At 37.8% G+C, this 24,886-nt stretch overlaps 1 long non-coding RNA gene across 4 annotated transcripts; it reads left to right on the top strand.

Moving 5' to 3' along the window:
• The first annotated feature begins 815 nt into the window (after positions 1-815).
• LOC146518146 (uncharacterized) lies at positions 816-22,265 on the top strand. 4 transcript variants are annotated; one of them, XR_014874138.1, is made up of 4 exons: positions 816-958; positions 2,283-2,635; positions 3,920-4,060; positions 21,513-22,265. It is a non-coding gene; the product is annotated as an uncharacterized LOC146518146 (long non-coding RNA). The 4 variants fall into 4 exon arrangements; XR_014874137.1 differs by lacking the exon at positions 21,513-22,265 and having other exon boundaries at positions 2,283-2,351; positions 2,546-2,635; positions 3,920-6,413; XR_014874139.1 differs by lacking the exon at positions 21,513-22,265 and having other exon boundaries at positions 2,283-2,351; positions 2,546-2,612; positions 3,891-6,413.
• Positions 22,266-24,886: the final 2,621 nt, after the last annotated feature.

Consider the following 24,886-nt stretch of genomic DNA (forward strand, 5'->3'; position numbering starts at 1 on the left):
GAGACCTGTTTTGACACTATAAATACTCTGGTGTCAGTGGCAGAGAAAAGGACACTAAAGAAACTGCTGGACATTATGGACAATGCTGGGCATCCTCTGCACACGGCCATAAACAACCAGAAGAGTCTGTTCAGTGACAGGTTGCTTCTCCCAAAGACAAGAACCAACAGACTTAAAAACTCCTTTGTCCCACACGCCATCAAACTGTTTAACTCCTCTCTGGAGGGGAGAGGGAGGGGAAACAGGAGGACAAAGGAGGGGGGAACAACTAAGCTGTAGTGCCTCTCCACTTCACTGTGCAATTACCTTTTGTGCAATACTTTTTGTTAATAATCAGCGGTGCAATAGACTCCATACTTGAAATGTGCAATTCACTTGTATTTTTATTTTTATTTTTATTCCTATTTATTCTATTTATCCCCCTTGTATATTTTATCTATATATGTCTTTGTATTTATATATGTGTGTGTATATATATATATATAATATTCTTAACTCTGTAACTTCTGTCGGTGCTGTGCTTTTTGGAAAAACAAATTTCCCAGAGGAACCCACCCGAGGGATTAATAAAGTTTTATCTAATCTAATCTAATCTAATAAATATGCTACAGTTGCTAGTGTTGTTCCTAAAAACTGAGCTCATAGGATCAACAGTAAAGAACATATCTGTCTGTTGCAATTAGACTTACATTGTTTGTGTAGCCCTGGCTATATAAGTAGCTCATTATTTAAATTTGTTCATTAATATTGATAGTTAATTGCAAATGTTTAATGTGTTCAAGAATGTATACAAATGCCTGCAAAGTATGTGATGTGTGTCAGTTGTACTACAGCTCCAGTGAACCCTGAAGTAGTCTCAGGTAGAGGGGTGGGAGTAATTCGGGAGCCGTGTGCACTCTGTAGGAAGCGAGAGAGACGAGAGCTGAACAGTGTCGAGTGAACGCAGAGTTCATAGAAGGTAGTGATGGGATTTCTGGCTCTTTTTAGAGATCCGGCTCTTTCAGTTCGGCTCACTAAAAAGAGCCGGCTCTTTCGGCTCCGAACCGGCTCTTCAGGTTGTTTTGTTGTTTTTGTTTTGTTGCTTTAATTAATTTATTATTAACAATAATATAAAATTATGCACAAAAGGAATTACTAACGTAACAAAAGTGGTTTTATATATATGTATGTTTATATATAAATATATGCGGTGGCCCCTAGAGACAAAACACGTACAAACTCCAAAACACATTTCTAGCATGAACTGAACTTCCAAAGCAGAGCTACTAGATCACTTAAATTACACAATTGAAAGCATGAAAGCATATGTGTATTGTTTGTGTATTTATATACAGGCACTCATATATATTCAAATAATTTAAAAACAATGTTCATTTACCTGTTACTACCACACACCAAATCCGGTCGTTGGTACTTGCTGGCTTGTGTAGCCACTAGGTAACAAAAGCTCAACAATGCACCCTAGCATCCTGGAGCACTTCTGTTGTCTTTTGTACGTGTTTTGAGTTTTTATGTGCTTCTGAGTTTTTACGTGCTTCGGAGTTTGTACGTGCTTCAGAGTTCGTACGTGATTTGAAGTTTGTACGTGCTTTGTCTCTAGGGGCACCGTAAATATACTTTTATTTATTCACTCCACATAAAATGTAATAAATAAATCATATAATACAAAAATCAACTATTCACATTTCAACTTTTAACTATTTAAATTTTCAGCTTTTTCCTTTTACAAATTTAAAGTGAAACAACACAAAACACTGCAAACCACAACACAATTAAATATAAATTAAAATATGAAAACAAAAAGAACATGCATTTTCTCTGTCATATGGGCCTGCATGAATAAACTTTCTGAATCCTTTATCATCTGCAACTGAAAATAGTTGTGGATGATTACTATACCTTTCTAATGTGACGTTGTTGTCCCTGCCTCTCTTTCTCTCCCTCTGGCTCTGTTCCTGTGCTACTGAGTGTAACTCCCCCCTCTTCCCAGCGTAAAGGACACAGAGGCCCTTTCTCAATTCTCAAGTACGCGGGTACGTACTCGCGTTCAGTACAGTACTTGGTCTCCGACTGATGACGTATCACGAGTACACGAGAACGCAAGTACGCACAAGTATGCATATTGAGAAAGGCCCAGAGTGAGAGAGAGAGAGGCTGAGAGAAAGAAAAAAAAAAAAAAACCCACGTGACGGCTCGCGATAAGGAGCCGGCTCGCATCGTTCACGTTAAAGAGTCGGCTCTATGAGCCATTTCGTTCGCGAACGACCCATCACTAATAGAAGGGCGACAGACGTATTTTCGGGTTGACGGATAGTTAACTGGAGTCGAGACCTGTTGTACCCTACTGTGAGGTAAATGTGAATTTTGGCTGACACTTGTACCAAATGTTATTGTGTAAAACGGGCTAACTGCTACCGCGATTAGCCGCTAGCGTAGCCTAGCATATTCGCTAAGCTCTTGTTCTGCTGTTTTTATTTATTAAGCTAATGCTAAGATTGGATGTTATCGCATGTGAACTGGCATTTAGTGGGGTGGTGTGATTCAGTAGGAGGAGACGGACGTCTTGCTGGTGTGTCAGAGAGGTCCCTTCTGCTGGTGTGCTGAAGTTATATGTTCACGTGGGAGCTAGTGATGGGTCGTTCGCGAACGAAATGGCTCTTAGAGCCGGCTCTTTGACGTGAACGACGCGAGCCGGCTCCTTATCGCGAGCCGTCACGTGGGTTTTTTTTTTTTTTTCTTTCTCTCAGCCTCTCTCTCGCACTTTTTTTTCCGCTTCACTCTGCACGCGAGCCTGGTGCTTTACGCTGGGCAGAGGGGGGAGGGGCGGTAGTTACACTCAGTAGCACAGGAACAGAGCCGGAGAGAGAGAAAGAAAGCCAGGGACAACAACGTCACATTAGAAAGGTATAGTAATCATCCACAACTATTTTCAGTTGCAGATGATAAAGGATTCAGAAAGTTTATTCATGCAGGTCCATATGACAGAGAATATGCATCTTTTTGTTGTTTTCATGTTTTAATTTATATTTAATTGTGTTGTGGTTTGTAGTGTTTTGTGTTGTTTCACTTTAAATTTGTAAAAGGAAAAAGCTGAAAATTTAAATAGTTAAAATTTGAAATGTGAATAGTTGATTTTTGTATTATATGATTTATTTATTACATTTTATGTGGAGTGAATAAATAAAAGTATATTTACAGCCCCTAGAGACAAAGCACATACAAACTTCAAATCACGTACAAACTCCAAAACACGTAAAAACACGTACAAACTTCGAAGCACGTACAAACTCCGAAGCACGTACAAACTCCGAAGCACGTACAAACTCCGAAGCACGTAAAAATGTAAAAACTCCGAAGCACGTAAAAACTCAAAACACGTACAAAATACAACAGAAGTGCTCCAGGATGCTGGGCACAGTGTTGAGCTTTTATTACCTAGTGGCTACACAAGCCAGCAAGTACCAACGACCCGATTTGGTGTGTGGTAGTAACAGGTAAATGAACTTTTTTAAAAATTATTTGAATATATATGAGTGCCTGTGTATAAATACACAAACAATACACACATGCTTTCAATTGTGTAATTTAAGTGATCTAGTAGCTCTGCTTTGGAAGTTCAGTTCATGCTAGAAATGTGTTTTGGAGTTTGTACGTGCTTTGTCTCTAGGGGCCATGGCATATATTTATATATAAACATATATAAATAAAACCACTTTTTTTTACGTTAGTAATTCCTTTTGTGCATAATTTTATATCATTGTTAATAATAAATTAATTAAAGCAGCAAAACAACCTGAAGAGCCGGTTCGGAGCCGAAAGAGCTGGCTCTTTTTAGTGAGCCGAGCCGAAAGAGCCGGATCTCTAAAAAGAGCCGGAAATCCCATCACTAGTGGGAGCACGTGGAAAGGACGACTGTGAGTGCTGCTGCCGCGGCCTGCTGGTAGACGTGACCCAGTTTCCCCGCTATCCCCTTGAACTGCCTGGAGGTGTCCCAACGCACCGAGCCACGACTCAGGCCTGCAACGAGGGATTTGCTAGCAGAAAGACTGTAGTACTTGAGGTATGTGTGTGTTTGGTGAGAGTGCGTGTGGGCCATTGACTGTAGAAAACATGGACGACGCGACCCCGCCTCCTACCATTGTGCAAAAATGAAGCCAAAATACCCCGCTTGTGGAGGCTGCCATCTTGCAAATTTGGAGCCAGAGGCTGTATCCCAATTCAGGGTCTGCAGCCTTAAAGGCCGCATTTTAAGGCCGATTACGTCACAGCGACGCAACGAAGGCTGTCCCAATTCGAAGGCTGCTCGAAATGCGGCCCTCAAATTCGTCCTTCATTTCCCTGAATTTTAAGGCTGTGGCAGTGTAGACTTCGTGGCCCAACATATCCCAGAATGCATAGCGCGGCGGTGGGTGTGGATAATTTTGCTGAAAAAAAAACGGCGGATGAGGGGCGCCCGAAGAGTAACTTAGTAAACTAAGTACTGAATATTATGTTACTTATTTATGTGCAAATGTTTAATAACAAAGAACATTAAAACATTCCTGTTGGCCACATGTCGGCAAAGTTATGTGACATTAGTGACGTTTGTACTAACTTGGTTTTAAAGCCTTTACTTTAAAATATACGCCTTTCAATAGCTGACCTTAATCAGAGAATGATCAAAGCTCATGTAGAAACAAACAAACAAACAAATGAACAAAAGATTTTCTCCTTCATTTCTGTCAAACAAAGCTTTATGAAACGTTTCCAGTTGTTAGTATCATGGTTGCTAGGCAACCTGGGCAGCGCAACGGAGGCTAGACCGTCCCATTTCACAAGCCTCGCAATTCCGGCCTTAGCGGTCTTTAAGTACGCGGCCCTGAATTGGGATACAGCCAGAGTCTGCGCAGTAGTGACTTGAGGTGGAGCGACTGTGTAACGCTCCCGCCCACACACCCGCTGGACGTGACCGCAAACACGCCCCCCTACACTTTTTACTTAGCCCGGCTGCTCCAGTTTTTTTGCTGGTTTACCGCGGCTGACGACTCGTTTAATTAAGGCAAATACAACCATGTCACTGTTATATAAAAAAAAGACACACAGCTTATCATCTTATAGTTCTAAAATCACGCTGTTGTTAATTCGTTAGTTAGATTAGCCGCTAGCATACGCACTGTGTTGGAGGCTTGTTGCTAGCTAGTTAGCGATGCTACACACCTGCTACTCTTAATAGTCTTCAACACTTATGTTTTTTTTTTATCCATTTTTAGACAGCGATGAGATCAGCTGCACACTCTACAGAGGCCCAGAGTTACTGTTAATATCAAAAATATAATGTTGTCCTTTGAAATTTTAACATAAGACTGTGAGTGTAATGGATCTAAAACTGTTTAAATCTTCAGAGCCCTCTACAGCCTGGTAACATGGAGACTTTAAAAACATCAGCAGAATGTTTCAGTAGTGTAGTCTAATTTGTTCTTTTCATTTAATAATAGAGTCCATATTATATCAACAGCTACATTCACCCTGGGGAGAAACTAGTGAGGGAGACCATCAGGACCAAGCTGGGTTTCCTGGGTCCAGAGGTTTGGAGAAACTTCCTCCCTTTCTTTCATCACAGCTGTCCTGTGCCATAAGTTCTGTTGACCCGCTGTAAGAGGCATCATTTAAGAAACACCAGAAAGACTGAAGCTCATGGCATTGATCAAGCAGGACTCATGATCTTCACCAGCAGCTCCCTCACAGGGAAATCTTCAGCACTCCTCCGTAGGCCCGCCCCAGGAGATGGATAAACCCAGCATTTCATCAACACTGTGATGAGACCTTTGGTTTGTGTAATGTTATAAATACTCAGATACTCCCCAGAGGCTCCGGACTTTTACATAAAGATATTCAGTCCTGTAGAAAGTTATATATTTAAAAATATGTGATCCTCTCTGGTTACTCTGGTATGAATAACTCTGAATCACTTTATGGTAAATAACACACTATGTGTTTAAAAAAAATAAATAAAATAAACTGAAAAAAATTCCAGATAAGTTTGTAGTTCAACATACAAGTGACGACCTTTGACCTTCATCAGGTTTTATTTAATTGTGTTAGAGAAAATCTCATATGCTCTTCATGCAGCTGAGTACATCAGGTGTTTAAAATGGAAGCTGTGCAGGTCTGAGATCAGCAGCTTTGTGAAACACCAAACTGAGGTCCTGTTAATGCTGATATATAGTGACACAGTTACATGAGTGATTAATCCTTTTGTTTTTTTTGTCTTCAACTTCATCAATAAAACAGCTGCAGCTTTCACTACAGTACGTGTGGTACTTTAACCTTTGTACTGTTTTCATCAGTTCATTTTGCAGTTAACATGTGAACATGTTGGATGATCTGTCTGCTGTCACTCGATGGGGCTGAGGTCTGAATCTGAGGGCAGCTCCTGTAATCACAAAGACAACAGAACCATCACAAACTCAGATATAAATTTTATCCCTCAATATTGAAATAAAGCTGATTTTTCTGTCCTCACACACTCAGGATCTCAAGTTCTTCTCTTACATTTTTTCAGTATTACAGTACACTACAGTACTTTAATCCATAGTTCCTAATTAATGAGGAGTTACTGAAGTACAAGGCTTTAAAAAATGTTACTGTCTTTACAGATGTGGCAAGAGACTGAAAACATGCTGTTGTTTGCACATATTTAATATTCAGCTCTGCACAGGAGTTGAAGCAGGGTGCAGCCTGTTGTTTTTACAGTATAATACTTAAAAGTACAGTGATTAGTGACTGAGCAGCCCGGGGCGTTTCTCTTGATTTCTTTAGTAAATTCATTCACTTGCACGGGTTAGCTAAATGAACCCTGACAGCTGGGTGCTCATTTTAGCTAGCTAGGTCTCAGGAGCTAGCTAAGGACGGTAGTTACGGATTAGCTTACAAACACGTTTAACTTACCGAAAAAGTGCAGCAGGGCCTCGGGTCCTTCTGTTGGGTAGTCCAGTTTACTGAAGAACACCTCAGGCTGTCAGGTTAAAACACTCGGTCGTGTTTTCGTAGCGTAAACACTGGGTGTCCTCTCAGAGCCTACGCTCTATTCTATTCGCGAACGAGATACGCAAGTTTCTCCGTGACTGCAGCTGTCAGTCAAAGCTCTTACGATGACGTTTCACCCCAATTTAACATCACCGCGGTAGGAATTAGAATCAAACTTATGGGAAAGGAGACCCCTTGAACATCAATCAGCGTGATGAGAACTATTGAAAACAAAAGAGAGGATCTTTGGGGAAAAAATTATCTAAGGAGAATTAATTTATTTTAGTCTGACCCCAGTCCCATCCGCTAACATGGAGGAGGCGGGGTTTATGACCTATACTGCAGCCAGACACCAGGGGGCGATAGAGACGTTTTGGCTTCATTTTTGGGGAGCTGTCGCATCGTCCATGTTTTCTACAGTCAATGGTGTGGGCCCACAATATTATTTGATTATTTTGTTTCTGTTGAGGTAGATACCTTACCATTGTTTAACAAACTTTATTGATTTTACTTATTTTCTTCTGTGTTGTTAATTAAGCATTCACTAAAGTGGAGTTAACTTTATAATTGACCTGCTTGTGTGTGGTTTGTTTCCATATAGTGTAGTTTTATTGCATATTTAATACCATAAGCATTAAAGAGGGAGTATCAATAGGAAAGTAACAACAGGAACCCAGGGCCCCTCTCAATAGAATGTGGGATGGGTGTTACATTTGGATACGATCACAGGGACATACTCCATATCCTTACCATGGCACTGTGGTCATTTGTCTTTCCAGTTTCTTCTCCATCAGCTCCTGGCTTTCTTTTTCTGTCAGTCTCATTGTGCCTTGTATTTTCTCCATTCTCAAAGCTGAATTTGAAATGACTGACTGAGGTTATTACTTTTAGCATTTTTTTGTATGTGCCAGCTGAAAAATGGTGGGTTCTGTGATTTTTTATTTTTTATTTTTTATTTTTTTTTAATGAATATTCAAATCAATTCAGTTTTATTTATATCACAACAGTCAGCTCGAGGCATTTTATACTGTCTCACAAAGTGGTAAAATACTGACCACAGATTCTGTTTAATTCATGAGAACACAAGAACACATGTCTCATGGCGCTTTGTACTGTAAGGTAAAGACCCTACAATAAAACAGAGAAATCCCCAACATTCAGACGACCCTCTATAAGCAAGTACTTGGCAAAAGTGGAAGCAGACAACAAGAAGAAATCTTCAGCAGAACCAGGCTGAGGGAGGGACAGCTATCTGCCACAATAGACTGGGGGTGAAGGGAGGAAGACAGGACAAATACACACTGTGGAAGAGAGCGGGACAATACATACATAGTCAGTGTAAAGAAATGTCACTGAGTGCATCATGGGAAGCTCTCAGAACCCTTTTTATGTCTAACTAGGGGAGGATTCAGGGCCTCCTAATCCAGCCCTAACTATAAGTTTTTAAGCCTAAAAGCTGAAGGCCTCGCCTTCCATTGTACTTTTAAATATCCTACGAACTACAAGTTGAGAGTGAAGTGCTCTGTTGGGGTGATATGGTATTATGATGTCAAATTATTCAAGACCTTGTATATGAGAACGATTTCAGATTTCATTGTGGATTTAACAGGGTTCAAATGAAGAGGAGCCAATATAGGAAAAATGTGCTTTTTCTCTGTATGTGGTGCATGTGTGTCTGTAAAGGTCAAGGAGTGTGTGCGGAGGGTGTTTGGGGTATCGGGCTAACGGAGAGTGACTGGGGTTCAAGCGGCAGGAACAGCGCTCGTCTCAGGCATCTCCCTCGTGCACGAGATCACACAAAGAGTTCTGCCTGGTGTCCAATGCTTTTTGCCACTGTAGTAGAATTGTCTCTGATTGTTCCAGCGAGGGGTTTGTGCTAGACAGACCCCATCAACTCACTTTCATAGAACAGAAGAGATGTTAAGAGAAAGAGAAATACCAAAATAGTAAGATAAATGCGAACAGGAGTCACAAAGGAGGAAAATGGAATAGATCAAAACTCAAAGACAAGCAAGAACTAAAAATGAAAGAGAGGAGAATGTCAGGAAAGAGAGTTGGATTGTAAGGGCTAATTAAACTCTTTTCTTACCTGTGCTTCACTTCATTTCTCAGTCCTTGTCATCTACCCTAAACCACACTTTTCCCCATGTCATCTTTCTGTCTTGCCGATATGCAGCTAGTGGGCAGCCTTCAATAAATGAGCTGGATATTGGAACACTATCTCGTTCTTCCAATAAATCCATGTTTATGCCACACATGTTGGGTTCCAGGAGTCAACTCTAGGTTTGTTCTTGTGGACAGTCACAAAATTACTAGATTCACTATACTTGAAAACAAAACAATTATCTAAGAAACTCTTATTTCCCAAGACTGCCACTTTGTCGTTAACAAATATTAATGAAAATTAATTAGAATGTTTTGTTATTGTTTAGGAAAATAAGAAGTTGGGCAAACATTGTGGATATGGTTAAATTATGTTTTGGGACCTCCAACAATACATATGATCTTAGCTGAAGCCTAATTCCTTGTTTCTGTACACATACTTAGTCAATAAAGTTGATTCAGATAGTTAACAGTAAAGCCCTTTACACACCAGACACATAAAATCCATGCAAATATTTTCTGTGTTAAAAATATTTTTACGATTCGCCTATTTTTTTAATGCAGTCATTCATGCCGACCACAAAATTTCTCTGGACGAATTTGCAGCATTTATTATTTATAAACGAGTTTGATTTTTCTGATCCAAATAAACAGATATGGCCAATCACAGTACTGCATTTGGCAACAAGTGTGCTCGTAGCTCAAAATAGGCACCCGTACTGAATATACATGGATATGGTAAAAGTAAAATAATAGTACCCCAGACACATAGCTAGACACTCCTCCAGGTCATTCAGCTTTCTGAAATGATTTCTCTGTCTCTTCAGATGTGCTGCCAACTCTGCCAACAAGAGCTCAAACTGTACCACTCATATCCTGAAATATGTCGATATACAGCTTAAAACGTCTGGATCAAGCCACATAATTTTCCCTGTTGCTGCCTTCTCTTGAGAATTGGATGAACCTAAAATCTCAATTTGTTTCCTTTTCTTGTTTGGAACCATCAGAACCAGCTCATCATTGCTTGACATCAACTTAATTTTTTCCTCAGAGGATGTTTATTTGAGGACAAATTTTCAAAAAAAAAAAAAAAAAAAAAGAAAATGTGGAAGTTGGAATGGTTGCCCATTGCCTCTGGTTCTCTAGGACTCTTGCCCTGTGGCCTTGGGTGTCCCATCTGAGGCCTTCCTTCTTCTCCTTCTGGGATGGATGCACAGATGTTACTCAGATGTGTGGCCTTAGGTCTTCGGTACTCTTGGGTATCTGCAGATGGCCCGAATCACCTGGGTCTGCCTTTGGCTCCGGGGGGTGTTATTGCGCTTCCCACCATCATCAAGTACATGTTGTGAAAAAGACACATACACAGACAGTCAGACTCTCTCTCTCTCTCTCTCTCTCTCTCTCTCTCTCTCTCTCTCTCTCTCTCTCTCTCACACACACACACACACACACTCACTCACTCACTCACTCACTCACTCACTCACTCACTCACTCACACACACACACACACACACACACACACACACACATACACACACAGTAAGATTGTGTAAGATTGTTCCAGGTGCTGTATGTTTGGTTTTTCTTGCAGGTGCAGTAGTTGGTGATACACTGCACATTTCTATTTATGCTCTATCCTTTTATTATATTTTCTGCTATTCCCTTTTCCCCTGCCTGACAGCTTAGACATTGTCATCCTATACTGCATATAATGTCTGCAGTGTGTAACTGAAAAATAAAACACAAATAGAAATGAATGAATAAACAGATAAAACACATGAACAAGTGGAACCTATACAGAATTTATAGAGCTGATCTTGGAAAAGCAAAAAGTGTTTGGCACAACAGTGCATTCAGATCATAGTTCTGATTGCAAAAGCAGCTACACAGGACAGGAGAAAAAAAAATGCGGAAAAAAAATTGAAACTGAAAAAAACATTTATTTTTTTTTTGGTTTCAATATTTTTTTTGGTTTTCAAGGTGGCATCGCTCTGATCCCATAAAAGAAAAAGTTGGTAAAGCAAACCAGTGGTGTGTAATGGCCTTGCTGTTTGGTAAACAAAAAAAGAAAACCAAAAAAAAGACAACTACTTTCCTATGGGTGACTTCTAATCTCGACTGAAGAGTTATACTTCATCTTACAACCTTTTTAAGTGTCCACATTTATCCCTCTCATTTCTGGCTCCCCTCTTTTCTACAGTTCTGCTCCCTGTCTCTTCAGACCTTTTTCAAGCTTATTACTTTCTAAATCACATGCCCTTTTCTCTCCATCTCCCCTTCTGTTTTTGTAATGTTTTCTTTTTATTTCTCCTTCATTCTCCTTGTCCTCTTATTTCCTCTGGCACCTCCAGTGTCCCTCAACACCGTGTAAACCAATCAGAGTTTGTTCATTTGCACAGCAATCTTGGCTGAACCAATGACAGTCTGCATTAGACTGGGCCAAGAATTTGAACTTCCCAAGAGGTGCTTGTGGCAACGGGCAGGTTCAAGGTTATGAGAATTGTGCGTACGCACATAAATACACACACACACCCTTAAGCATGAGATGCAGGATACTCTGGGTTTGTGACCAAATAAACTAGCAAATTTCATTTGAGGGAGAGTGGCTGAAGGGATGGGAGAGTAAAAGACAGGGTATCCCACGGTGGAGGACGTCCGGTATATTAGGAGATGGACAGTGAAGTGGTGTATTATTCCCAGCTAGTGAGAACATCCAAATGCAAACATCTGTTCAACCAGTGTGCTTTCACTTTGGGATTACACTTAAAAATTAAAGACTTAACGATTAATTAAAATTTTGTTTTTGCTTTTCCTGTATTTGTCCAAATGACTATATGTCATTTAGACAAATACAGGAAATCTTTGACATCTCATACGATATCAATCTACAATACATCAAGGGCAACACCACAGATTGCCATCTCTTATTTTTTGCCATTTTAAAATCGGTTTGTTGATTTCAAAATGATTATTACCAAAAATGTTGATAATGTTTTTTAATAAAATTATATTAACTGATATAACAAATTAATTTCTCAAATAACGGATAAATAAGTATACCTTGTCTCATCTGAATCAGGTAACTCGACACTGACTGACTGATACACTGAAACTTAACAAAATCACATAGCATAGCAGACGCTGCACAGTCAGAAATGATGAATAGATCATTTTGTAGATTGATGATTACACTTCAAAAGATCTGTTTTATTGCTAATTTAGATATATTCTCTATATATTAACCCTAAACAATGTCAAAAGTCTTTGATGACATGGATTTTTAATTTCTCTATGTATCTGTGGGTTAATATCTGCGTCTCCCTTTGTATCTTTGCAGCCTAAAAGCCATTGTAATGTACGTCGTAGGCTTAATTTTACTCCAAATTGCACTTTACCGTCTGACAAAGCCGTTTCCTGTGTTTGTCAGAACTTTAAAATAACTGAACATAGAACTTTTCTACACCATTTTTACTCTCATTGCCTTTGATAAATTCATTTCCAATGTTTTTTCTATTAATAATAGAAAAAGGTTTCAAAAAGTCTCACTTAACACTCTCAATGCTATTTTACCCATTCAACTTTTCCATTAGAGAAGAAAGCATGGCATGACTGTAAATGGGGAAAGCATTACAAAGATAATTTATTCCCCAAGTCAGTCTTTAAGATAGATGTCTGACTGCTGATCCAGAAGCTTTCCATTTCATTTTAAATACATTATGTAAATGGCACAAGCTCATCAGAAGCTGTTTTAGTTGAAAAAGATAGACTATCTGTGGGTGAAAATAATGTCATGTTTGTTTTTTAAATGGACTGAACTACTTTTAAGTGAACATGTTTGCCTTAAAACTGTGTCAATAAAATATAAAATAGAATTTATATTGATTGTGGTAACACTGGATATTAGCAAGTGTGGAACATTTTCTTCTACTGGACTAAGGGCTGAGGAGATACCACATTTTTTATCTTCTAGTACAAATTGATATTGCATCATATTCCCTCCTGCACATTTAGGGATTTATGTATATGTATATTTCATTAATTTATTTTGCATTAAGACGATTTAATATAATGCTAGAAATATTTTTTGGACATAAAATCATAATGGCTGTGTTTTTTGCATTCTGTAGCTAGCTGTGATCAGTTCACGTAAACCATTTTAATGTAAAATTATTTCCGTTAATCTTTGTTCCTAAGATATTTTTTATTTAAGAGACTTTTTTTATGGTAGCCTCATGATAATCACAAAGTGGTAAAGTACTGACCACACTTTTATTTTAATTTATAAGAACTTCAAGACACTTTATACGGTCAGTTAAAAACCGTACAATAACACAGAGAAAACCCCAACAATCATAGGAGAGTGCTCGCTCTCCTATGAGTGAGCACTTAATGAGAGTGGGAAGATAAAATTGCCTAACAGGAACAAAGGGACCTTATTAAAACAAAAACGTTTTTAATAAGGTCTCCAAACAGCCAAACCAAAATGATTACAAATAGACATGAAATAAGAAATCTACCCATATGGAAAAGATATATATAAATCTTATAAAGTTTGTATCTGTCTTGTGTGAAACTTGTATGAAAAGTATAAAAGAGTGAAAACAGATATAAGATCCCTAGAAAAAATATATAAATGAAACTTGTATGTTTTGGATACTTACAAAAACAATATATGAAAGTGGCCACTTTCATGAGTAAATCATATAAGTCTTATATGATTCACTATATAGAATAGAATAGAATTCAACTTTATTGTCATTGCACATGTCACAGGTACAGGGCAACGAAATGCAGTTTACATCCATCCAGAAGTGCTTTAGCCATGATATAGATATATTACACTTTATATTAACAATAATAGATATGTAAGTGTATTACAGAAATGGGTCTATTATTGTATGTTATAATGTACACGGTAAGAAGTATGTTATGAATATTCTATAACTATAAGCATGTACAGGCTGTAGTGAGTACAAGCTATGTACAGGCTATGAACAGGATATAAATATGAAAAAAAAAAAACTATACAGAAATCTGAGATATACTGTTATACAGAAATGTGAACTATGCAGGTTATAAACAGTTGTAGGATTAAAAATTATTGTATGTACAGAATGATTATTTACACAGAACTATACAGTAGTGCAGTTAAGATAAGTGAGATATGTGGATAATTTCTACAGAGGCTATATAAAGTGCTAGTGGTTGTGAGTGGTGGTTCCGGTACCTGGTGGTCTTAGTCCGGAGGCTCCTGTAGCGCCTCCCAGAGGGCAGGAGGGTGAAGAGTCCATGTATGTATATGAATGTATATGAAGTAGGCCACATTTGATGCAAGTCTTTTATTTTTTTTAAAAAAAAAGTTTTTTTTCTATTTCTTTTCCATATGGGTAGCCATTCACTGATGCAACAATAGGATACAATAAAAGCTGGTGATGGAGGAGAATGCTGACGCTGAGAATGAGGAACCATACTCCACCTTCTCTAGCTTTATTTGCATGCAGGTTAGCCTCTACAATTCATCAGCACCGGGGATTAATCTGGGAGGAGAGATCGGGTTAATAAGAATGAGAGAAAAAAACAATCACTGGATGGCAGATAAAACAACTGGTTTCTGAAGTTTCTTATAACATTTGTTGGGTTTCCCTCTATTCTATTGTAAGGTCATATCCTTACGAGGATATAACCAATAAGACTAAATGTGAATTGCTTGCATGCTATAACATTTTTAGCCACGGTTTCAAGCAGCAGTTTTTTCAAACTGAAATAATGGGGTCCCAGTAGAATGCCATGTTAGGATTTGATATGGCTTTTAATGTGAGCCATATATATATTACTCACTATGTTCTCCAACTGTAATTCACACTGATAAAGCCTTTGTATAACAAAGTATTTTTTTATTTTGTTTACTTGGCTCAAGTTGTACACATTAGTTTGCATGGCACCAGGACTGTTTCATTGCTACTTGAAACATCAATCAGTTACCATTACCATAGCCAGGCACTCATATTTACCCAATTGCTCTGCAGTTATTCCAACTGACACAGTCCATATGAGTGACTGATTGAGGGTGTCCTTCATATTTTTTACCTTGTCATTTTGTGAAGAGAAAATCTCTAAACCCGGCTGTCTCATTACTGGAGACTGTAATCAATCTGAGAGCAGAAAGAGTATGAGTTTTCTGAGAAAAAAAGTCAAAGAATCAATGGGATGGAAACAAGTTTTGAAACCAATTTTTCATGTTGTTCATGGTTTTTTTTTGTCTGTGTTTTGTTTTTAAAAGAACAGTTTCATCCAGTCAGCGTTGCTAAATACAGCTGCATAGATTCTTATCTACCCGTGTTCCCTTTTACTGCCCTGAATTATAAAATTTTGGAACAAGTCAAGGTATAACACCGTGGGATGAATACATTGTGTCATGTCAGATCAGTGGTAGATATATAAATGATCTTGTTGGAATTAAATAATTTGCAGTGCCTCAATAATGCTATGCTTTTTATTAACAATATGTGTTGTAAAGTTATATAGTGTAGTATTAAGTGGACACTATATTCATATTATGAACATCTTGTGGTTTTCTTTTTATTCATACCATAGCTCATGGTATCCAAGGCAGAAATAAAGCTTCAAGGACCCCTAAATATTTCTTGTCAGTGTATTATTAACGTTTTTCTATTGCAGTAAGTTTTTTTTAAAATAAAGTTAGGTTTAAAGTTAAAGTAAAAAAGCAAGAACATATATTGCCAATATTTGAGACAGTAAAGAAGATGAATGAGAGACTTCTAACATGAAAGGTCATGTCAGTTCTTGAAAATGACCATGGCGTCTCTTGGACAAAGACTTGATGTTTGAGTCCTGAACTCCATCACAGGTGAAGACATTTTTCTTTTCTTCTATTACTAAAAGTCTTGTCTGTTTAGATCTTCATCCTAGACACAAAAAACACATTTGATTTTCTTAAAACTGCTGTAGCTAGGTCAATTACAACTCACCTGAATCCACTTACTCAAAATTGACAGTTTATCAAAATCTCTGATGGCCGAATTACCCGTACATCTGAGGGCTCTCCCCAAAGGGCACCAAAAAAGTTAGACAACCCTGAGCAGTGGTTATAAAGGTTTATGCTGGTAATATGTCAATATGAGAAATATTCCACAAAACTGTGCATGTTTGCAAAGTCAGAAATAAAACCATTCACACTTTTCCACTGTACTGCTGTATTTGAAGTTTTGAAGTGTGTTTGAGTTTTCTGAGTGACTGAGTCTCCTTGGAGTGAAGCTTTTCTGGGTTACAGACAATGAGGGATTACGTTTCCCTGGTGCCAAGATGTTAAAATCCTAGTTATTATTAATAAACCCCCGAAACCCATGGGATATCTCCAACCCCCCCACCTGCCTGTTCTTCTATAATTGACTCATTAATTGACTCATTTAAAGCTGTCTAATTATTTAATCAATTAAATTCAATTTAGCTGATTGCACACTTCCCATTTAGCGTCACGTATGGTCTTGATAAGGAAAGTGATGGAGGTTGAGAAGGAGAGCAGAAAAACTGATGAATAAATGTGTTTCTTGGTAATAACCACTAATGCATGGGCTAATTACTGAGGTAAATTGATCATTTTGTCTTAATTGATTTAAGCTTGTTAAAAGGGCACTGCGCCAGTTTTGTTGGCGTGCCGTAAGCGATTTATCTGGATGACAGTAATTTGAGGTGAATGCTCTCGTTTCTTCTCTTTCTCTGCCATAACTAGGAATCCAAGACATTCATCATAGCTAATGGGCAAGGACAGCATTGTATATTAAAACTGTAATAGAAAGAACTCTAGAAAGAAATGTGACTACTTGGTTTTCCGACTGCAGGGCCAGGTAATATACGTCAGCTTTACACATAGCTAGAAATTTTCACAAGACAATACTTCATTTTTGTGAGCATTTATTAAATGTATTAAATAGTTTTTAAAGTCATGACATGTTGTCAGCCAGTTAGGTCTTGTTAACTGGTCTCAGAAAAATGCAGTTTTAGGGAATTCAGTTCATAAGACTAGCTACCAAGCTTTCTATAAAATGAGAAGACAAGGAAGACTAAGAAGAAGAGGCACAAGGTGAAAAAGAAAGTGGGAGAACAAACAAAAAAGGTTATGACCCCAGCAAAAAATTCTGTCATTTTAGAAACTATGTGCATGGGATCTGGTATGTATAAGGTTTGAACTAATTTATTATGAAACAAATAATTTAAACTACTTTAAACTCCTACTGACAGTTCAAAACAGAATCTAAGCAAAAATATCACTCACTTTACAATGACATAATACAAATACAACAACAACTGCATGTCTGCAAGGTTCATTTGACTCGTGCTGAGGTGAAACTTAATGAACAAAGTGTCATCTTTGCCTTCAGTGAAAGCCCTGAAAAGGCCCTTCAGGCAAAGCTGGAGGATTTGTTCCACATCTACTTGGAAATTCAAGACAGCAGGTCCTGTAAAAAGCTATTTTAGAGAGCACTTAGGATTAGATTGGCCCTATGGTGGCAGTCAACCTATTTCCTCACAAAGGAAAGGGGCAAGAAAGTGCTGTTTTCAAAAGTTTCCGGGAACCTTTTTTCTCTGACTACAGCATTTGGTCCAGATTCTCTGCCAGATTGCCATCCTTCCATTTAGCTTTACCATTTATTTCCAGAAATTGATCTTTGGGGGCGAATGTGTGATACACAGAAGAGAGAGAGAAGGATCACACGTTTTCACAGTGAAGATGATGACACTGCGAAAGACCTAAGTCAACTGTGTGTGTGTGTGTGTGTGTGTGTGTGTGTGGGTGGGTGGGTGTGTAGCTTTCTGCCCATCCAGCCATAGAATGTCAGATACAGAAGAAGATATAGCTCGGTGGGGGATAGCTGCTACCTAATGTGTGTGTGTGTGTGTGTGTGTGTGGTATAGAATATTGCACTGCAGGGGACAATCCGTAACTTCAGTATCTATCTTTAAATCCTTTTCGAGTCTCTACACACACAAAAACCCCACTCCCCCCACACACCAACATGCACTCCTTTTAAACTTTCATAGTCTTTGCTGACAGAGTGAAACTTCACCCTGGACTTTAAAACTTTCCAGGTAAAGTTTTTAAATCAGAAAGTTGTATTGAATTTCATAGTGTTTTTAAATTAATTAATTAATGTTATTTTGGCATTTTTCAAGTGAAACATTACTTCATCCTGAGATAATCTGTGAGACCCAAAATGACACAGATGACACATGACATACAACACTGAAGACACAGGCCATTTCTTAATTTCACTGTACACATCAATTTAAAAAAAGATACAAATACAAATACATATTTGCCCACAAAATTTATGGAATAATTACTGTTGTTAAAAAGAATTTTTTTAAAAAGAGGCGTAACTTCTACTGTCAACTCCTGTAAGGGCCTCAACAAAAACAGTGTCTTTTTGCCCATTTAAAAAAATATTTCTAACAACATGGAATGAAGCAAGTCACATTTTTTCTGATATTTATATATGTAAATTCTGGGCTACACTCCAGAATGTTCAAGTAATCAGGCCAATATTTCCTCCTATGTTTCCTCAGCAAGTCCCTAAGGTTTTCTTTCTTTGTTAAACAAAACAACCCCCCCCCCCCCCCCCCAAAAGATCTGTGAATTGAATATTGTCAAATGTTACCAGATGTTTATCATTTACTGGTTTCACTGAAAAAAAAAAACCCCAACTAAAACAACATCAGCCTTTATTTTAAAGTGAATTTCCTGGTCATTTCCTCAGCCTCACTAACTTGCACACCTTTACCTGTGGAGCTGTGCACTTGCACATTCAGTCTCATGAGAGCAACACAGCACACATATACAAGTTCAATCATCCAACATGACGGGTTCCAGAAGGAAACACACACTCCAAATCCCCCCAGGCCTGAGCCTGCGGCTATACAACCCAGAGGCAACAGCTGATTTTGATTCAACTCCTCTTTATTTAAATCCTCAGAGATTCTTACCTGCATCTCTGCTGGAAACAGAAAGGCTTCGTCTTCACTACAAAGACTTCACTGCAAAGAGCTTGTGGAAGAACTAGAGCGAATAATCCAATATGTAGTATGCTGTGGATGCATATATCTATCTATATATCTATATATTATATATTTCCATGTTACATTTGTTTACATCATTATTATGATGGCCAAGATGCCAGACTTTGCAAAAAACCCCAAAACATTTTACCTAAATTTTCTAAAGGGTGTATTTTCACTTTGCGGAAAACTTTAGCACATCATTCCTGAGATAATAAGGGCAGAGAGTATTTGATGGTTTGCTGCTTACTTAACTAATACCTGATTCCAAAGTGAGCCACAACATCTCAACAAGACAATATAATTGAAGTTGACATTATTTTTTTCCCCTAACCTTTAAATGAGCATGTTGTCCTTACTTTATTTCAAAAAGATTTGGAAGAAATGAACATGATTTTTTGATATATTGATCAATATATTAATCACTGCATTTGGTGATTAGACTCTGATGACCTGTCATGGCAGAACAGAATCCTAGTGGTGTTAGGGTTGAAGATTAAAGTGGTAAAATTGAAGATTGAGGCTTGGATAGAGCCGTAAATTGGATACTGTAAAGCGAGTGAATTGATTCTAGGTCTATAAAATCCTGAACTTAATTTACATCAGCATGTTCCTGTTAAATGTAATTGTTTGGAAACAGCAGTAGTGTAAATACAGCCTCCGTACAAGATGCCCAAATTCCACCTGCCAATTAGATTCTGCCCAGTCTGATCAAAGAACATGAATGAAATATTTATTACAAGGTTGTACAAAAAAAAGAGGCTGAACTGAGAGCCAAGCCCAGAAAATCAAATGATCAAAGAGATAGGGGAAGACAGGCCAAGAAAGAAAGAGGGCAGATAAAGGTTAAAAAAAAGAATTTTTTTTTTTTAATAATGTAGATATTTTTCACAAAAGAAACCAGTTCAGAAAAGATGGACCAAAACCAGAAAGGAAAAAAAGAGCACCAAAGCAATAAAAAATACAGGAAAGGGGGAAGAGAAATAACATGGTGGGTCATCACAAAGGAATTAAAGGTGTGGGAGCAAATACAGTGTTAAAGACAAATGTAGCACTGACATAGAGTAAATCCAGTGTAATTGCTGGAGTTGAAAGAGTACTTACAGAGACAGATATGGTACAGATTTATTGAGACAATGCCATATGCCTGTTATATCAATCATACATAAAAAATGTGTTAGTATGTTCTTAGTTGAGAGTCAACTAAATACTAGTATTACTGATAGCCAGAAATGTGATGACCTTGCCATTAGAAGTTTGTGTTAAGCTTACAACTTTGAGCCGTCCGGCTATGCCAGCTTCACACCAGTTCTGATAACATCTTCCACTGGCATTCCACATAAATAAAAGCTCCTAGCAGAAACGCTGAAAAAAATCATATTTTTCAGTGTTTCAGTGTTAAATTTGACACAATTTGCAGTCATTTGTCTGCTGCAAACTTCAGTGCATGATATTTGTAGGGTTCACTTTAATACTCTCCTCCCAAAATTTCATGCTTTGAAAGCAATTCTCATAAAACAAAAAAAGTACAGAACCGTTGTAAATATCTTTTAGTTTTTAGTAGATATCTTTCAGAATTGACCCTTTTAGTAAACCCTGAAAGTATTTTTTTAAATGCCAAAATAGAATTTTGGATTGGCATGAACCAGAAGTTAATACAAATTCAGAAAAATATACAAACGGGCAACCAAAATGTAATTGTATAGTGGTTTTTACAAACGAGAGACACAAAGTGCTTCACAAAGCAAATACACAGCTTACATGAGAGGATTTATGCATACTGCTTACACAAATGCACAAAATGCTCCATAGTTTGGGGCAGGCCCAGTCTTGCACACGCATGTGCATATCTCTCCTGCATAAGTTAGTCAACCTGCATGTGCACACATGGGGACATACACATGCAGAGCCTAAAGGTTCTGCTGGGGCTGAGAGGTAGCTCCTGACAGAGTTCACATCTAGTTCAGGTGATGTATCAGAGTAATTACACACACACATGCAGAGCTCATATGATACATCTGAGTGATGAGGTGTACCACCGGGCACTGGAGGATGATTCTTTTTTCCCCCCCATCTCATCCCACATCCCTTGCTTGCCATCTCTCTGTATTTCACACACACCAAGTTCACTTGCTGCAACAGTGTAATGACTTCAACCTCAGGTGGGAGTCGTACACAAACAACACACACACAAACAGAGATCAAGTAAAGTTAGATTTATTATGACTTTGCTGTGTTTGCTCTTCCCCTCTCGTACACATACACACAGCACGCATATTCATTTCAAATATGGGTATAATTACCCCTTGCTTTTCTCTCATTGGTCACAGGTGTTGGCTCCAAATGAGTGAAAATGAAACCCATTAATCGTTGCTGGAGGCGAAGCTGAAAGAGAGTGATTAGCAGCAACACAGTCGGCGCACTGCAACAGAAAAGTCACTGCAGGTAGGAGATGGATGGATGAAAGAAAAATATAGTTGGAAAGGCAGACAGAGGGACTTATCCAAGCAAATGGGCTGATAAAAACTTCTGAATGACTACTGAAGACTGAAGGATGTGTTAAAATACTGGTTGCACTGTAAAACACATATTTTATTGAAAAAAAAAGATGGGTAATATTTGGTATAGCAAGCCCATAAAGAAGAAAAAAAGAAACTCTCAGATGCTTACTAACAATTATTTAAGAACAGTTCAGTGGCTTATGGCTAAGTTTAAAAATGCATTTTTTTAACTTGTGCAAAAATACTTTTGACTTCTGCAGGATGTAATTATAAGCAATAGGAGTTTTTCACCTGGCATTAGAAGGTTGGAAAACAGCTGGCAGGACACTGGCATCCTGTGCTTTATTCCCTGCTGTGTCAGTATCACACGTCCACTCCACTTACCACCCTCCTTCATCATTAAGCAACCATCACCAAGGTGACACTGTGAAGTTATCACTGCCATACCCTTGGAGACTGTCAGTACAGTAACACACTGCTGTATATGTCATTCCAAAAAGCCAAGCTGCATAAAATGATGAGTGGATCAATACAGAGTTTTGCATTTTAGTGAGAGAGAAAAAAGACACAGTGAAAGACTCAACCCCCCCCCCCCCCCCCCCCCCACACACACACACACACACAAAAGTCTTTCAGACATCAAATATTTATCTTTGATTTTCTAGTGATGGTAGGATGGTGCACTGGCATCAGGCCCAAATTCTCCAAAGTTGATGAGTGCTGCAGAGGCTTTAATTCTGCTTGTGTCAACAACAGATATCTCTGTCTATGTTTAAATCTTTCCTAGTGTGTATGTGTGTATTTAAGAGAGTGTAACTGATTGAGTGATAGAGAAGAGAGATGCTATTTGCCAGTCTATCAGTCAACAGTAACAGATCAGCTCTCTCTTTACGGGGCACTGCTGAGGCTACACAAGCACATTAGCAATATGGCAGTGGTCCTGACCCTACTTGTTAAATACAAGTCATAAAATGTAGGTTTATTGCTAAATGCACTCTTCAGTATAAGGAATGAAGTGAATCATCTATGTTTGCTTTATATATATATGACATAGAAACCATCTTCTGACACTTCAAAATGCAAATGATCTGATTGCATGTAACAATAATAATTATAAGAAGAATAATACATTTACTAAAAGTAATGCAGGAGATCACTGTTAGTGTTACAATTCCTTTTAAACAAGTTTAGGCAACTGCACAAAGTTATAATCTCCACGGTCAAACCGTTTAACCCTGATGAATAAAAGAAGTCACAATTACCGGAACAACTCCTTTACTAAGTCAACTTGAAATATTATAAGGCAGTAAAACTGGAACATTAACTTAAACGTATGCTTTACAAATTCTTAATTGCACAAAATTGTGTCTAAATTGTTCCACTATATGGCTTACTGTTTACTGGGCAATTTTGTCTGCCACTTGCGTGATAAATCTCCTGGGAAATTAATGGAGGTAACTGAAATGGTGCACACTGGAAAAAAGTGACTGAGGAAAACCTACTAAACAAAAAGACCAGTTTTCAAAGAAGGTGGGGGGAGCTCCTGGACTTCAGAAGACTTAAAAGTGACATTAGAGAGGGGGGGGTCAATATTATTTTACTAGGATAAATAAGTAACAAAACATTCCTATTTATTAGCTTTATCAAAACAAGTATTAAGAGATGACCAATTAAAGCTTTCCTCAAGTTAACGTTAAAATCTAGCCCCCACGGAACATCTAAACTTGAACTATAACTGAAATAAATGACTTTATATACTACTGCAATTAGCAATAATGGGCAATATAACCGGCTTCTTTTTCCCCTTAAACTGTACAACAACACAGATAACATAAAACCTGTAAATGACAACAACAACAAAATCTGACACAAGCAACTTTCTCTTAAAGTAGGAAATATGCATTTGTTCAGTACAGCCCTCAGTGTATTTAAAAGAGGATGAGAGATAAAGAAATTAACACCTGCCTATCCACCTCACTTATTTGAATTGATCATTAAATATGAAACACGATTGATACCAATAAACAAATATTCAGTCCTAGCCAGTTAGATTCATTTGGAATCCTTTTCCTAAATCATCCAAATTCACCAGTGTGAACATGACATGTCTTAACAGTGAAATAATTCATTTGGATTCTGTTTTGCTTAAAACTCATTTATCAAAACATAACGAAGGTCAGATTTACTACTGATATGCTACAAAAACGTAGAGCAGTCATTAGGTATAAAGTTTGAAAACCAGAAAGCAGTAATTTCATTTTGAAACAAGAGGTTAATTCAAGCCTTGCTTGCAGGTCGGAAACTAACTCTACTTTAGTGTATTACCTTCAAGCCCCAAACAATTTTCTTACTTTGACCTACCTGCTACCGAGCTGACCTCTTTTGTTGCTTTCAGTGACTCTCTGATGCTTCTCTAGTGGTGGAAAGACTTTATGTAGGAACATGTAAGATTGCTGGGTCTTTCTGAAGAAGAAGGAGAAGAACAGGATGATCATGAACAGACATGGATGTTCATATTTTCATGAGTTCCATTCCAATACCATTTCCTGGATTTAATCAGACATGTGATAAACTTAACCAATCAGAAGCTAGAATAGCACTACTAAATTAAAGGAGAAGTAGGCAAAAGCCATAAGGTTTGGCATTTACTTGAATTAAATATACTTTTAAATAAGTAAGGTTTGCACAATAAATTTGAACCTCTTTGTACTCTACTTCCGAGTACTGCAGAATCCATGTTATTCAATGTATTTATATACTTTGCTTTTTACCATAAATGATAAGTAAAAGTTATTAGACATCTGCAACTATTGATGGTTGACCCCTCCACTATTTAAAGTTTGTACTGTTCATGAAATAATTTTCAGTTATTACAGGAAAATGTGCTCCTAAATAGCTCAAATGTGTATCATTATTATATCTCTGCTACATTACATATGTATGCCAGTCAGCCATCAATCACAATCTTCAATATCAATATCAATATCAGTCAAATTTAAAGTGTTCCAAAATGTAAAAGAAAGATGAGATGTTGCTTACATTTACACTGTGTTGACAGAGAAACTTTGGAAGACAGATGGACTTGACACAAGGATAAAAAGTTTTGAAAGAGCCCCCTATTGTTGCCAGTGAGTAAATAGGCCAAGAGAAAAACATTGTTTGATATTTGCCCTGTCAATATGGCTTTTGCTTGAAAACCACAC

This window comes from Neolamprologus multifasciatus, chromosome 5 (genome assembly GCF_963576455.1).
Source record: "Neolamprologus multifasciatus chromosome 5, fNeoMul1.2, whole genome shotgun sequence".
Classification (NCBI taxonomy): domain Eukaryota; kingdom Metazoa; phylum Chordata; class Actinopteri; order Cichliformes; family Cichlidae; genus Neolamprologus; species Neolamprologus multifasciatus.